Below are 14,707 nucleotides of genomic sequence, written 5' to 3' on the forward strand. Positions count from 1 at the left end.
TGACGAGCACGCACTTAACATCAAAAGCAGAAAATTGTAACCAAATCCATCATTTTAGATACTATTTAAAGTAGCTTACGTAATAATATCTGTTTCTTTTCGTCAGCCATTGATCATTTTAACGATATAACAAAATTACATGAAAGCTTGTAATTAATAAAGGATAAAAGCTTTATTTCGAAACACCTTTCAGTATATGCAATCAATTGATATACTTAAGTTATATGCCTTGTCTTCAATTTAAGAGTAAGAGTGGTCTTGTGGTATAGAAGTTCACTTCTTAGCATAAAAGGTAAGAAACTAAACAAAATAGACATAAATTTTACTTTTTCAAGTTTTTAATCATAAGACTTACTGGCAGGTGGCGTCCGGATATGCCGCGCAAGACATTGCAAACTGGCATGGCTCAACGAAACAGTAGACAAGGCCACCAAAACAATCTCCGACCTTGCGAAGGGCCGCTAGCTGCACACCTAAATAGTATTACAAAATGTTACAATTACCTGTTTATGGACAGCTAGTTGAACCTTAACTATGTTCAAAACCGTGTATGTAATGATCAATAAAACAGTGAATGTAAAAAAAGACATTAAAGAAAAATCCCGGAAGGTCAGCAATATAACAGCTTAATTGTATGAATACATTACTAGTTTATGAAATTGATAACACTGTAAGGAAGGGCCGCTATTGTTAAGTAGTGTACAATGGTGCAGAAACCACTTTAATCTATTGTAAAGCAGAGCACAGTGTTGAAACTAACTCTGAAAGGGCCGCTATTGTAAAGTAGTGTACAATGTTGCCGGAAGCACAGTTTTAAGTGCCGCTAACGAAATGTAATGTACAGTGCTGAGGCTGCCTCTGTAAGAGCCGCTATTATTCAGCAATGTGCAATGGTGCAGAACACCTCTGAACGACCGCTATTGTAAAGCAGTGGTACCGAAATTAACCCTGGAAGGGCCTCTATCTTACTTTCACCACACCCATAAATGACAATCAATTCAAAACGGAAAGAAGTGTTAGCGGCAAACCTGTAATGTTTTCAAATATTCACAGTATATCCTTAAAAAGAGAGATCTTTAAAGGGTCTACACTGCCACCATAGTCTGGGAACGGTAAGTAAAATTTTTAAGCATACACCCTGGCCTTCTGTTAATAATATCAGGGGTGTCACAGTTATCCATACTTGATCCGCTTTTGTTACTTAGTTATATGTATAAATTAATGATTTGTTTCTTAGTTATAAACATTTGGGCTTGAATTTGGCAGTGTTTAAGTCAATCTCTTTTCTTTTTTAATAATAGGATGTTTTTAACAATTGATCTATTTCGCTTGAAAACCAAAAATTCATGTTTTTCTCTTCTCAAGACAAAGCGTTGGTACCAATAATCGAAGTTTCCTTTCTAACAATAAAACGAAAAAAATATATATTAAAAAGATTCATATCGAAATTGTTACCTGCAACACAGAAAGCCATAGTAAGGAAACAACAGACACCCTTCATGATTATTTCTTTTCAAATATGAAAATGTGTGCGTTAGTCCAATACACACAATCTCCAAATGCAATATGTCAGGACAGCTTAGTGTGAATTCATACTGATAAGATTCTATATATGGAAAGTGCTCTGATTTGATGACAAAGAGAGGGGATTCAGAGTGTTCGACTTTATAACGACACTTATGATATTAAACTTAGTAGTGAGCTCATAATTGTCAAACTAGTATCAAGGATAGGTTAAATCACGTTTTCTGTGTTTGTGCTATAAGTTAAATCTGTTAATAAATATCATCAGGCGAAGATCTATGATAGAACCGTACTAGAGTGATTGTTTTTCTATTCGTCAAATATTTATTGAAACTAATCGAACCGGAGACTGTGCTACTTATATACTCTTGGGTCTATCAACCTATTAACGTTAAATAGGTCAAGTTAAAGAATAATTGCTTTCTTTACTTGAATTTTCTACAGCGCTCATAGGATAAATTTCGAAAGAATAATAGAGATAATCTTCAGCTTATCATAGTATCAATTATGCCTTCCTACGGCGACAAACCTCTTATTTGATTCTGAGGACATGTCTAAAATGACTCGATAAGCTGGACCTAGTATTTAATTCTTCAGCATTATCGAACCCCTCTCAAACAATCGAACTAGGTTGCTTGGAGATTTAATTAAGGCCAAAGCGGGAATATGACTCGGAAAAGGGAGTTAAAATGATGCATATTTGTAGAATGCACTTTACCGAAATACTGAAACTTATCATGTCAAGCACGAATTAGTTGAAATATATTTGGAGATATAAATAACTTAATATTTAGCAAAATTTCATGTTTTCAAAATTTACAGAGCTATATATGACTCTCAAATGGCTTTCAGAAAACAAAGCGATCATACTTGAAAAGAGGAGAGGATTTGTATGACGTTTTTGCTCACTTTAGCCGTAGGTTGAGGGTGAGCTTTTAGGATCGGTGATTGTCCGTCGTATGTCGTCCGTCGTCTGTCGTCCGTCCACTCTTAGATTGTTAACACTCTAGGGGTAACATTCTTGCCTCAATTGTCACAAAACTTTGTCAGAATGTTTCCCAGTAATTACTCAGAACAGTTCGAATGTGGGTCATCTGGGGTCAAAAACTAGGTCACAGCGCGTAAAAATGGAAAAACCTTGTTAACACTATAGAGGTAACATTTTCAGCCCAAGTATCATGGAAATTTGTCAGAAAGGTTGTTTTAATGATTTCTAGCCCAAGTTCGAATATGGGTCATCAAGGGTCAAAAACTAGGTCACAGAGCTCAAATATGGAAATACCTTGTTAACACTCTAGAGGTAACATTTGCAAGACCAAATATCCTGGAAATTTGTTAGAAAGGTTGTTCTAATGATTTCTAGCTCAAGTTCGAATATGGGTCATCTGGGGTCAAAAACTAGGTCAAAGAGCCCAAATATGGAAATACCTTGTTATCACTCTCGAGACAACATTTTTAGCATAGATATCTTCGAAATTTGTCAGAAAGGTAGTTTCAATGATTTCTAGCTCAAGTTCGAAAATGGGTCATCTGGGGTCAAAAACTAGGTCACAGAGCCCAAATATATAAAAAAAACTTGTTAACACTCTAGAGGTAACATTGTCAGCTGAAATATCCTGGAAATTTGTCAGAAAGGTTGTTTTCATAATTTCTAGCTCAAGTTCGAATATGGGTCATCTGGGGTCAAAAACTAGGCCACATATCCCAAATATGGAAATACCTTGTTAACACTATATAGGTAACATTTTTAGCCCAAATATCCTGGAAATTTGTGAGAAAGGTTGTTTTGATGATTTATAGCTCCAGTTCGAATATGGGTCATCTGGGGTCAAAAACTAGGCCACAGAGCCCTAATATGGAAATACCTTGTTAAAACTCTCGAGGTAACAATTTCATACATCAGAGAAGCCAAATCCCTGTTATTGCCCTTTAATAATCAACAAGTCTATAGCACAAAGGTGAGCGATATAGGACCATCTTGGCCCTTTTTTTCTATTTAACACCGCAAACATGTTTTTAATTGCCGAGAGGTGCTAGAAAATAGGTTATAACGTCGTGCTTTTGTATTATATGTCTGAATACCTTTGCAGACAAACGGTAAGACGGGCTGAGTAGCTTAGGTCATCCCTTTTGCATAAGAGTCATTACTCGTTTACCTTTCTATCTAGATACGATTTGAAAGGTGATATTAAAACCATCTATTTAAGCACTTTAGCCAATTCTAGTCATGATAGCAATGATTCCCCTAACTTGACCAACTTAACGTTGATAGATTAATCGGTCTAAGAGTAAATTAAGCACAACGTATCAAGTTCAATTAGATCATTCAATGAATATTTTGCAAATAGGAAAACACAATCTCGCAAGTAGTGTTTATTCTTAGGTCTAATCGGATGTTATTTATTAACAAATTAACTCATAGCACAAACGAAGAAAACGTGATAGTACCAATCCTTGATACTATTTTTATAATTTGACAATTATTAGCACACTTCTAAGTTTAATATCATGATTGTCGTTATCAAGTCGATCACTCTGAGTCCCCTCTCTTTGTCGTCAAATTAGAACACTTTCTATATAAAGAATCTTATCAGTATGAATGACCACTAAGCTGTTCTGAAACATCACATTAAGAGATTGTGTTTATTGGACTTACACACACTTTTCATATTTGAAAAGAAATGATCACGAAGGGTGTCTGTTGTTTCCTTATTCTGGCTTTCTGTGTTGCAGGTAACATTTTTGTAATGAATATTTCTTATTTTGTATTTTTTTTGTACTTTGGTGACATATCAAAGTCATCACCGTGGTATCACCGTGTGGTCTTTCGAGGAGAAAAGCGCCGGATGTTGGTTTTCAAGCGAAATAATTCAATTGTTAATAATGTTATTTTTAAGAAAGAAAATAGACAAACTTATACACTGCCAAATCCAAACTGATATGAATATTACTGAGTAACAAACCATTAATATGTAAAAGTAACATAAGCGGTCCAAGTATGGCACCCCTAATAATATTAACAGCAGGCCAGTGTATAATTCAAACTTTTACTTACCTTACCCAGATAAGTCTGCACTATAAACCGTTTAATAGACACCTCTTTTGTCATCAAATACTGTGAGTATTTGAAAACAGATATTCCGCTAACAGCCTTGTCTAAAAAAAAATACGTTTAAAATTGATTGTCGTTTATGACTGTTCAGAAACTAAGATGGAGGCCTTTTCAGGGATAGTTTCAGTACCACTGCTGTACAATAGCGGCCGTTTAGAGCTGTTCGAAACAATTGTACATTGCTTTTTATAGCGACCATTCCAGAAGCATTCTCAGAAATAGATATCGGCACCATTGTACACTACTTCACAAACGCGGCCCTTCTAGGGTTATATTTAACACTTGGCTCTGCTTTCTTTACAATAGCGGCGCTTATAATTGTTGCTTTGGCACCATTGTACACTACTTTACAATGGTGACCCTTCAGGAGTTAGGTTCAACACTTGGCTCTGCTCTACAATGGTTGCGCTAAAAAATGTGGTTTCGGCTCCATTGTACAGTACTATACAATCGGGGCCCTACCATAGTTAGTCTCAACATTTTGCATTGCTTAACAATACCGGCATTTCAGAATTGGTGTTGGCTCCATTGAAAGTTCATTAACAATGTTATTCTTTTCACAAACTAGTATTTCATAATACTATAAAGGATTGAATTTTCTTTAATGTTGGTTTACATTCATTTATGAATGACTGTCGAAGTGATCAAAACATACACGTTTTTGAAAATAATGAAGTTCGCGCCTGGTCTCCCTGTCCATAAGTGTATGCTAATTATGTTTGAATACTATATCATTTGCAGTCAGCTTTACCTGTCAATCAGTGTATACTAGTGATCTTAAAATACAATTATCTGCAGAGCTAGTGAACCTTACTAAGGCTTGTGTTGAGTGGCATTTTGAGTTTCGTCCTGTAAGTCAACGTATAATAGAAACATTTTTTAATACTATTAAGGTGTGCAGTTAGCGGTCCTTCCCAAGGATGGAGATTGTTTGGGCATCATTGTCAACTGTTTCATGGATCCTTGCCGGTCTGCAATGTTTTCTGGCTGCGCAGCATATCCAAACGCCACCTGCCAGTAAGTGTAATACTTTAAAATATCGAAACAGAAAAAATCAGTTCTATTTTGTTTAGTTTCTAACCTATTTCGCTAGAAATGACCTTTTATACCACGAGAAAACTTGTACTTTCAATTTGTTGATTGTACATATGATTTACCTGTCTGCCTTTTTGTTTATGATAATTGCATGGATTTGAAATCGCTACATATATAATGCCGCTGTCAATCCTGTTTATAGGAATTCTTTCGTTTTGTTAGACATTATATCATTTGATTGTAACGACTGAAATGCTAATCGAAATAAAGCGTTTTATTTTTATTTATAACATGTTAGCATGGACATTTGTAATATATAAAACATGAAAAATGTCTGACGCAATGAAATATTAATTAAAACGTATTATACTTTCCGAAGAATCAAAATGATGAATTGGATTACATTATTCTACTTTGGTTGTTTAGTACGTATATTTCGGTAACTTAGCTGTCAGCTGTTTAAAGTTAAAATAAAGAGAAACGGTTGATCGAAACATTGCCCTGGCCAGAAGACAAACCTTATCTCAAACGCTCAGCTGGCTAATAGTGACTAATATGCATGCATGCATAGCCTTTGTATCATTCATTACGGTAAATGCACGCTAATTGTTTTTTTTTGTTCTTTTGTTTGATTGTGTTCTAATTTGCTTACTAATGAAATCATAAATAAATAATGCGAGACTTTGAAATCGAAAGTGATTTGACGTCATTGAAAGTAAAACGTTGAAAGAACGCGGACATACGCAGGAACACTTTACGTTTGAAATGGTTTAAAAAGGATTTCTGATTTTTTCTGCATGACATGTTTTTCGTATTGAATTAATGTTAACTGTTTTCTTTACATTTTAGCTCCAATTACTGCGGAGGGTGCAACGCAGATTGGTACGTCAATGATGTGAAGGTCGAGTGTCATCCCGCTTCAGTGACTGGACATGTGAACATTTGAAAACAATAAATATCTAAACCTAAATGTATTTGTACAGACCAAAAACGCGCCCGTTACGACATCAGCTGTTTTAAATGCTATTTATTGATATGATGTAGACGCAGTATCCAGTAACATCTATGTATTAATTCTATAGAGATGAATGTGTGACAGAAGAATACATAGGTTGGATAACCGAGCTTTTTTTTCGAAATTTGAAATGTGAAGCCACGCTACGCGGGCTATAACCTAAACAAGTACCCCAAATTGCATTTGCGGTGAATATGGCCACCTCGATATCGAAAAAGGGCCACTGGGTTGTGTTGTTTTAAAAAATTAATACTAGAATTATATAAATGGATTTCCAATATTAACTGAATTAACAAACTTAAATCAATGCTCGTCCAATCACTGGATTTGATTTTGTAGACAGATACTCATTCGTTAAAGTCTAGTCTCAGTCACATTAATTAGATTCAGTTTATATGCACTGTGCTGTTTGTGGAATTTTGTGCTGTTGTTCCATGTTTGTCATTTTTTTGTGTTTGTGTTCTATGTCTTTGGCATTTACCCTGTGCCATTACACGGGGTTTATGTTTAAACCTTTGGCTACTGGGCTTGTTTCTGTAGATTTTCATATAAGTATTGGACGGAAACAATGTCTGGACACACTGTCAGGTGAACTATAAAAAAGCCATAAAATATATTCCGTAATAAATTCATAAATATCTTTTTAGAGATTAAACTGCCCGACTCAGATGGTTGGACTATTTCCCCGTTGATAGTTCTTAGCACAAAATGCAATAAACCATTCACTACATTATGAAATTTTTCCACATATCTTTTAGGTGTCTAAGGTAAAAAAAGGAAATTTAGAATAGTTCTGATCATAAAGCCATCATAAAAGACAACGTAGTCGGATTTTAGACAATCTTTGCATCAGAGAGATACGATCGCCAGCTTGAAAAGGTTCCAATATTTTCCGATGTAAATGGATATTAGCTGAGTAAAGGATGGTTACACTGTTGCGCTTTTAAAAGCAATAATTTGATTGGATTAAGCAACCTTACCGTCTCATTTCCCGATGGACAACACGGAATAAAACTATTACCACACCTTCCCAATAGTACTTCAAGAAATGCATAACTATCACTGTGTGTCCGTTGTCATCTAATTGTAATTCCTCGGGATAAGATAGGATGCAGTAACTATTACTTATTGTTAACAGCAGACAACATTTTGCTCAACCTAACTGCACTTGTTGACCTCAATACGAGTATTTATGTTTTCTTTGATTGATGAGATTAATGCATGTCTGCAAACAGACGTTCGTTGTTGTGTGTTTGATAGCCGTTAAGAAAAGAAATACTGTCTAAAAAACAAGTAATTGTTTGCGGATATAAACGCATCCACCAGTGTCTACATTATGTGGTTTATACCGTTTCCCATGTCTCCATTACACACTGAATTTATGAGGTTTTCGAAATAATTGCATTGAAATGTTTTATCATATTTTAATCAATATGCAGTTAAATGATAAGTTTATGAAACAATTTTACCACACAAAAGACGCCTTGTGACTTTTCTATATAGGTTACCAGAACAAAACTATGAAGACAAGTCAAAAAGAAAATTTATTGATTGTATACATACTATTTTTCAATCGATTTTAAGGATAATCAAAAGTTGAATCGTCTGCATAAGAGGCAACACATAAATCAGTCATTTAACTGTTAGAATTAAGTTTTTCAAGAGGACAGCCTTTCCAAACAATCGGCGCGGTGTGATCATCTAGATTTTTACATATCGCAGTTTCCATACAATTACTAGTACGGCGTTTAGCATACAAACATGTACGGCTGAATATATCTCTTCGGTATCAGTTTCAACAGACCTTCACACAGTGGGTTTGACTGGGTCAGTTCGTAATGTAACCGTATAAGCGGGAAGACCATCATGAAATCAATAAGAGGAAGTGAGATTTCGGTCTAATGGGCGGAGACAACGGAGCGCATCGATGAACTTTAAACAAGTCCGAACGAGTCCGTTAGGCGAGTGTTTAAGTTGTCTGCAATGTTTTCTGGCTGCGCAGCATATCCAAACGCCACCTGCCAGTAAGTGTAATACTTTAAAATATCGAAACAGAAAAAATCAGTTCTATTTTGTTTAGTTTCTAACCTATTTCGCTAGAAATGACCTTTTATACCACGAGAAAACTTGTACTTTCAATTTGTTGATTGTACATATGGTTTACCTGTCTGCCTTTTTGTTTATGATAATTGCATGGATTTGAAATCGCTACATATATAATGCCGCTGTCAATCCTGTTTATAGGAATTCTTTCGTTTTGTTAGACATTATATCATTTGATTGTAACGACTGAAATGCTAATCGAAATAAAGCGTTTTATTTTTATTTATAACATGTTAGCATGGACATTTGTAATATATAAAACATGAAAAATGTCTGACGCAATGAAATATTAATTAAAACGTATTATACTTTCCGAAGAATCAAAATGATGAATTGGATTACATTATTCTACTTTGGTTGTTTAGTACGTATATTTCGGTAACTTAGCTGTCAGCTGTTTAAAGTTAAAATAAAGAGAAACGGTTGATCGAAACATTGCCCTGGCCAGAAGACAAACCTTATCTCAAACGCTCAGCTGGCTAATAGTGACTAATATGCATGCATGCATAGCCTTTGTATCATTCATTACGGTAAATGCACGCTAATTGTTTTTTTTTGTTCTTTTGTTTGATTGTGTTCTAATTTGCTTACTAATGAAATCATAAATAAATAATGCGAGACTTTGAAATCGAAAGTGATTTGACGTCATTGAAAGTAAAACGTTGAAAGAACGCGGACATACGCAGGAACACTTTACGTTTGAAATGGTTTAAAAAGGATTTCTGATTTTTTCTGCATGACATGTTTTTCGTATTGAATTAATGTTAACTGTTTTCTTTACATTTTAGCTCCAATTACTGCGGAGGGTGCAACGCAGATTGGTACGTCAATGATGTGAAGGTCGAGTGTCATCCCGCTTCAGTGACTGGACATGTGAACATTTGAAAACAATAAATATCTAAACCTAAATGTATTTGTACAGACCAAAAACGCGCCCGTTACGACATCAGCTGTTTTAAATGCTATTTATTGATATGATGTAGACGCAGTATCCAGTAACATCTATGTATTAATTCTATAGAGATGAATGTGTGACAGAAGAATACATAGGTTGGATAACCGAGCTTTTTTTTCGAAATTTGAAATGTGAAGCCACGCTACGCGGGCTATAACCTAAACAAGTACCCCAAATTGCATTTGCGGTGAATATGGCCACCTCGATATCGAAAAAGGGCCACTGGGTTGTGTTGTTTTAAAAAATTAATACTAGAATTATATAAATGGATTTCCAATATTAACTGAATTAACAAACTTAAATCAATGCTCGTCCAATCACTGGATTTGATTTTGTAGACAGATACTCATTCGTTAAAGTCTAGTCTCAGTCACATTAATTAGATTCAGTTTATATGCACTGTGCTGTTTGTGGAGTTTTGTGCTGTTGTTCCATGTTTGTCATTTTTTTGTGTTTGTGTTCTATGTCTTTGGCATTTACCCTGTGCCATTACACGGGGTTTATGTTTAAACCTTTGGCTACTGGGCTTGTTTCTGTAGATTTTCATATAAGTATTGGACGGAAACAATGTCTGGACACACTGTCAGGTGAACTATAAAAAAGCCATAAAATATATTCCGTAATAAATTCATAAATATCTTTTTAGAGATTAAACTGCCCGACTCAGATGGTTGGACTATTTCCCCGTTGATAGTTCTTAGCACAAAATGCAATAAACCATTCACTACATTATGAAATTTTTCCACATATCTTTTAGGTGTCTAAGGTAAAAAAAGGAAATTTAGAATAGTTCTGATCATAAAGCCATCATAAAAGACAACGTAGTCGGATTTTAGACAATCTTTGCATCAGAGAGATACGATCGCCAGCTTGAAAAGGTTCCAATATTTTCCGATGTAAATGGATATTAGCTGAGTAAAGGATGGTTACACTGTTGCGCTTTTAAAAGCAATAATTTGATTGGATTAAGCAACCTTACCGTCTCATTTCCCGATGGACAACACGGAATAAAACTATTACCACACCTTCCCAATAGTACTTCAAGAAATGCATAACTATCACTGTGTGTCCGTTGTCATCTAATTGTAATTCCTCGGGATAAGATAGGATGCAGTAACTATTACTTATTGTTAACAGCAGACAACATTTTGCTCAACCTAACTGCACTTGTTGACCTCAATACGAGTATTTATGTTTTCTTTGATTGATGAGATTAATGCATGTCTGCAAACAGACGTTCGTTGTTGTGTGTTTGATAGCCGTTAAGAAAAGAAATACTGTCTAAAAAACAAGTAATTGTTTGCGGATATAAACGCATCCACCAGTGTCTACATTATGTGGTTTATACCGTTTCCCATGTCTCCATTACACACTGAATTTATGAGGTTTTCGAAATAATTGCATTGAAATGTTTTATCATATTTTAATCAATATGCAGTTAAATGATAAGTTTATGAAACAATTTTACCACACAAAAGACGCCTTGTGACTTTTCTATATAGGTTACCAGAACAAAACTATGAAGACAAGTCAAAAAGAAAATTTATTGATTGTATACATACTATTTTTCAATCGATTTTAAGGATAATCAAAAGTTGAATCGTCTGCATAAGAGGCAACACATAAATCAGTCATTTAACTGTTAGAATTAAGTTTTTCAAGAGGACAGCCTTTCCAAACAATCGGCGCGGTGTGATCATCTAGATTTTTACATATCGCAGTTTCCATACAATTACTAGTACGGCGTTTAGCATACAAACATGTACGGCTGAATATATCTCTTCGGTATCAGTTTCAACAGACCTTCACACAGTGGGTTTGACTGGGTCAGTTCGTAATGTAACCGTATAAGCGGGAAGACCATCATGAAATCAATAAGAGGAAGTGAGATTTCGGTCTAATGGGCGGAGACAACGGAGCGCATCGATGAACTTTAAACAAGTCCGAACGAGTCCGTTAGGCGAGTGTTTAAGTTGTCTGCAATGTTTTCTGGCTGCGCAGCATATCCAAACGCCACCTGCCAGTAAGTGTAATACTTTAAAATATCGAAACAGAAAAAATCAGTTCTATTTTGTTTAGTTTCTAACCTATTTCGCTAGAAATGACCTTTTATACCACGAGAAAACTTGTACTTTCAATTTGTTGATTGTACATATGATTTACCTGTCTGCCTTTTTGTTTATGATAATTGCATGGATTTGAAATCGCTACATATATAATGCCGCTGTCAATCCTGTTTATAGGAATTCTTTCGTTTTGTTAGACATTATATCATTTGATTGTAACGACTGAAATGCTAATCGAAATAAAGCGTTTTATTTTTATTTATAACATGTTAGCATGGACATTTGTAATATATAAAACATGAAAAATGTCTGACGCAATGAAATATTAATTAAAACGTATTATACTTTCCGAAGAATCAAAATGATGAATTGGATTACATTATTCTACTTTGGTTGTTTAGTACGTATATTTCGGTAACTTAGCTGTCAGCTGTTTAAAGTTAAAATAAAGAGAAACGGTTGATCGAAACATTGCCCTGGCCAGAAGACAAACCTTATCTCAAACGCTCAGCTGGCTAATAGTGACTAATATGCATGCATGCATAGCCTTTGTATCATTCATTACGGTAAATGCACGCTAATTGTTTTTTTTTGTTCTTTTGTTTGATTGTGTTCTAATTTGCTTACTAATGAAATCATAAATAAATAATGCGAGACTTTGAAATCGAAAGTGATTTGACGTCATTGAAAGTAAAACGTTGAAAGAACGCGGACATACGCAGGAACACTTTACGTTTGAAATGGTTTAAAAAGGATTTCTGATTTTTTCTGCATGACATGTTTTTCGTATTGAATTAATGTTAACTGTTTTCTTTACATTTTAGCTCCAATTACTGCGGAGGGTGCAACGCAGATTGGTACGTCAATGATGTGAAGGTCGAGTGTCATCCCGCTTCAGTGACTGGACATGTGAACATTTGAAAACAATAAATATCTAAACCTAAATGTATTTGTACAGACCAAAAACGCGCCCGTTACGACATCAGCTGTTTTAAATGCTATTTATTGATATGATGTAGACGCAGTATCCAGTAACATCTATGTATTAATTCTATAGAGATGAATGTGTGACAGAAGAATACATAGGTTGGATAACCGAGCTTTTTTTTCGAAATTTGAAATGTGAAGCCACGCTACGCGGGCTATAACCTAAACAAGTACCCCAAATTGCATTTGCGGTGAATATGGCCACCTCGATATCGAAAAAGGGCCACTGGGTTGTGTTGTTTTAAAAAATTAATACTAGAATTATATAAATGGATTTCCAATATTAACTGAATTAACAAACTTAAATCAATGCTCGTCCAATCACTGGATTTGATTTTGTAGACAGATACTCATTCGTTAAAGTCTAGTCTCAGTCACATTAATTAGATTCAGTTTATATGCACTGTGCTGTTTGTGGAATTTTGTGCTGTTGTTCCATGTTTGTCATTTTTTTGTGTTTGTGTTCTATGTCTTTGGCATTTACCCTGTGCCATTACACGGGGTTTATGTTTAAACCTTTGGCTACTGGGCTTGTTTCTGTAGATTTTCATATAAGTATTGGACGGAAACAATGTCTGGACACACTGTCAGGTGAACTATAAAAAAGCCATAAAATATATTCCGTAATAAATTCATAAATATCTTTTTAGAGATTAAACTGCCCGACTCAGATGGTTGGACTATTTCCCCGTTGATAGTTCTTAGCACAAAATGCAATAAACCATTCACTACATTATGAAATTTTTCCACATATCTTTTAGGTGTCTAAGGTAAAAAAAGGAAATTTAGAATAGTTCTGATCATAAAGCCATCATAAAAGACAACGTAGTCGGATTTTAGACAATCTTTGCATCAGAGAGATACGATCGCCAGCTTGAAAAGGTTCCAATATTTTCCGATGTAAATGGATATTAGCTGAGTAAAGGATGGTTACACTGTTGCGCTTTTAAAAGCAATAATTTGATTGGATTAAGCAACCTTACCGTCTCATTTCCCGATGGACAACACGGAATAAAACTATTACCACACCTTCCCAATAGTACTTCAAGAAATGCATAACTATCACTGTGTGTCCGTTGTCATCTAATTGTAATTCCTCGGGATAAGATAGGATGCAGTAACTATTACTTATTGTTAACAGCAGACAACATTTTGCTCAACCTAACTGCACTTGTTGACCTCAATACGAGTATTTATGTTTTCTTTGATTGATGAGATTAATGCATGTCTGCAAACAGACGTTCGTTGTTGTGTGTTTGATAGCCGTTAAGAAAAGAAATACTGTCTAAAAAACAAGTAATTGTTTGCGGATATAAACGCATCCACCAGTGTCTACATTATGTGGTTTATACCGTTTCCCATGTCTCCATTACACACTGAATTTATGAGGTTTTCGAAATAATTGCATTGAAATGTTTTATCATATTTTAATCAATATGCAGTTAAATGATAAGTTTATGAAACAATTTTACCACACAAAAGACGCCTTGTGACTTTTCTATATAGGTTACCAGAACAAAACTATGAAGACAAGTCAAAAAGAAAATTTATTGATTGTATACATACTATTTTTCAATCGATTTTAAGGATAATCAAAAGTTGAATCGTCTGCATAAGAGGCAACACATAAATCAGTCATTTAACTGTTAGAATTAAGTTTTTCAAGAGGACAGCCTTTCCAAACAATCGGCGCGGTGTGATCATCTAGATTTTTACATATCGCAGTTTCCATACAATTACTAGTACGGCGTTTAGCATACAAACATGTACGGCTGAATATATCTCTTCGGTATCAGTTTCAACAGACCTTCACACAGTGGGTTTGACTGGGTCAGTTCGTAATGTAACCGTATAAGCGGGAAGACCATCATGAAATCAATAAGAGGAAGTGAGATTTCGGTCTAATGGGC

At 34.9% G+C, this 14,707-nt stretch overlaps 2 long non-coding RNA genes across 2 annotated transcripts; both read left to right on the forward strand.

Annotated features, from left to right (window-relative positions):
- Positions 1-8,662: 8,662 nt before the first annotated feature.
- On the forward strand, positions 8,663-9,698 carry LOC128240377 (uncharacterized). The gene is made up of 2 exons (XR_008262162.1): positions 8,663-8,710; positions 9,578-9,698. It is a non-coding gene; the product is annotated as an uncharacterized LOC128240377 (long non-coding RNA).
- A 2,021-nt stretch (positions 9,699-11,719) lies between these two features.
- LOC128240380 (uncharacterized) lies at positions 11,720-12,755 on the forward strand. The gene is made up of 2 exons (XR_008262165.1): positions 11,720-11,767; positions 12,635-12,755. It is a non-coding gene; the product is annotated as an uncharacterized LOC128240380 (long non-coding RNA).
- Positions 12,756-14,707: the final 1,952 nt, after the last annotated feature.

This window comes from Mya arenaria, chromosome 7, assembly GCF_026914265.1.
Source record: "Mya arenaria isolate MELC-2E11 chromosome 7, ASM2691426v1".
Classification (NCBI taxonomy): Eukaryota; Metazoa; Mollusca; class Bivalvia; order Myida; family Myidae; genus Mya; species Mya arenaria.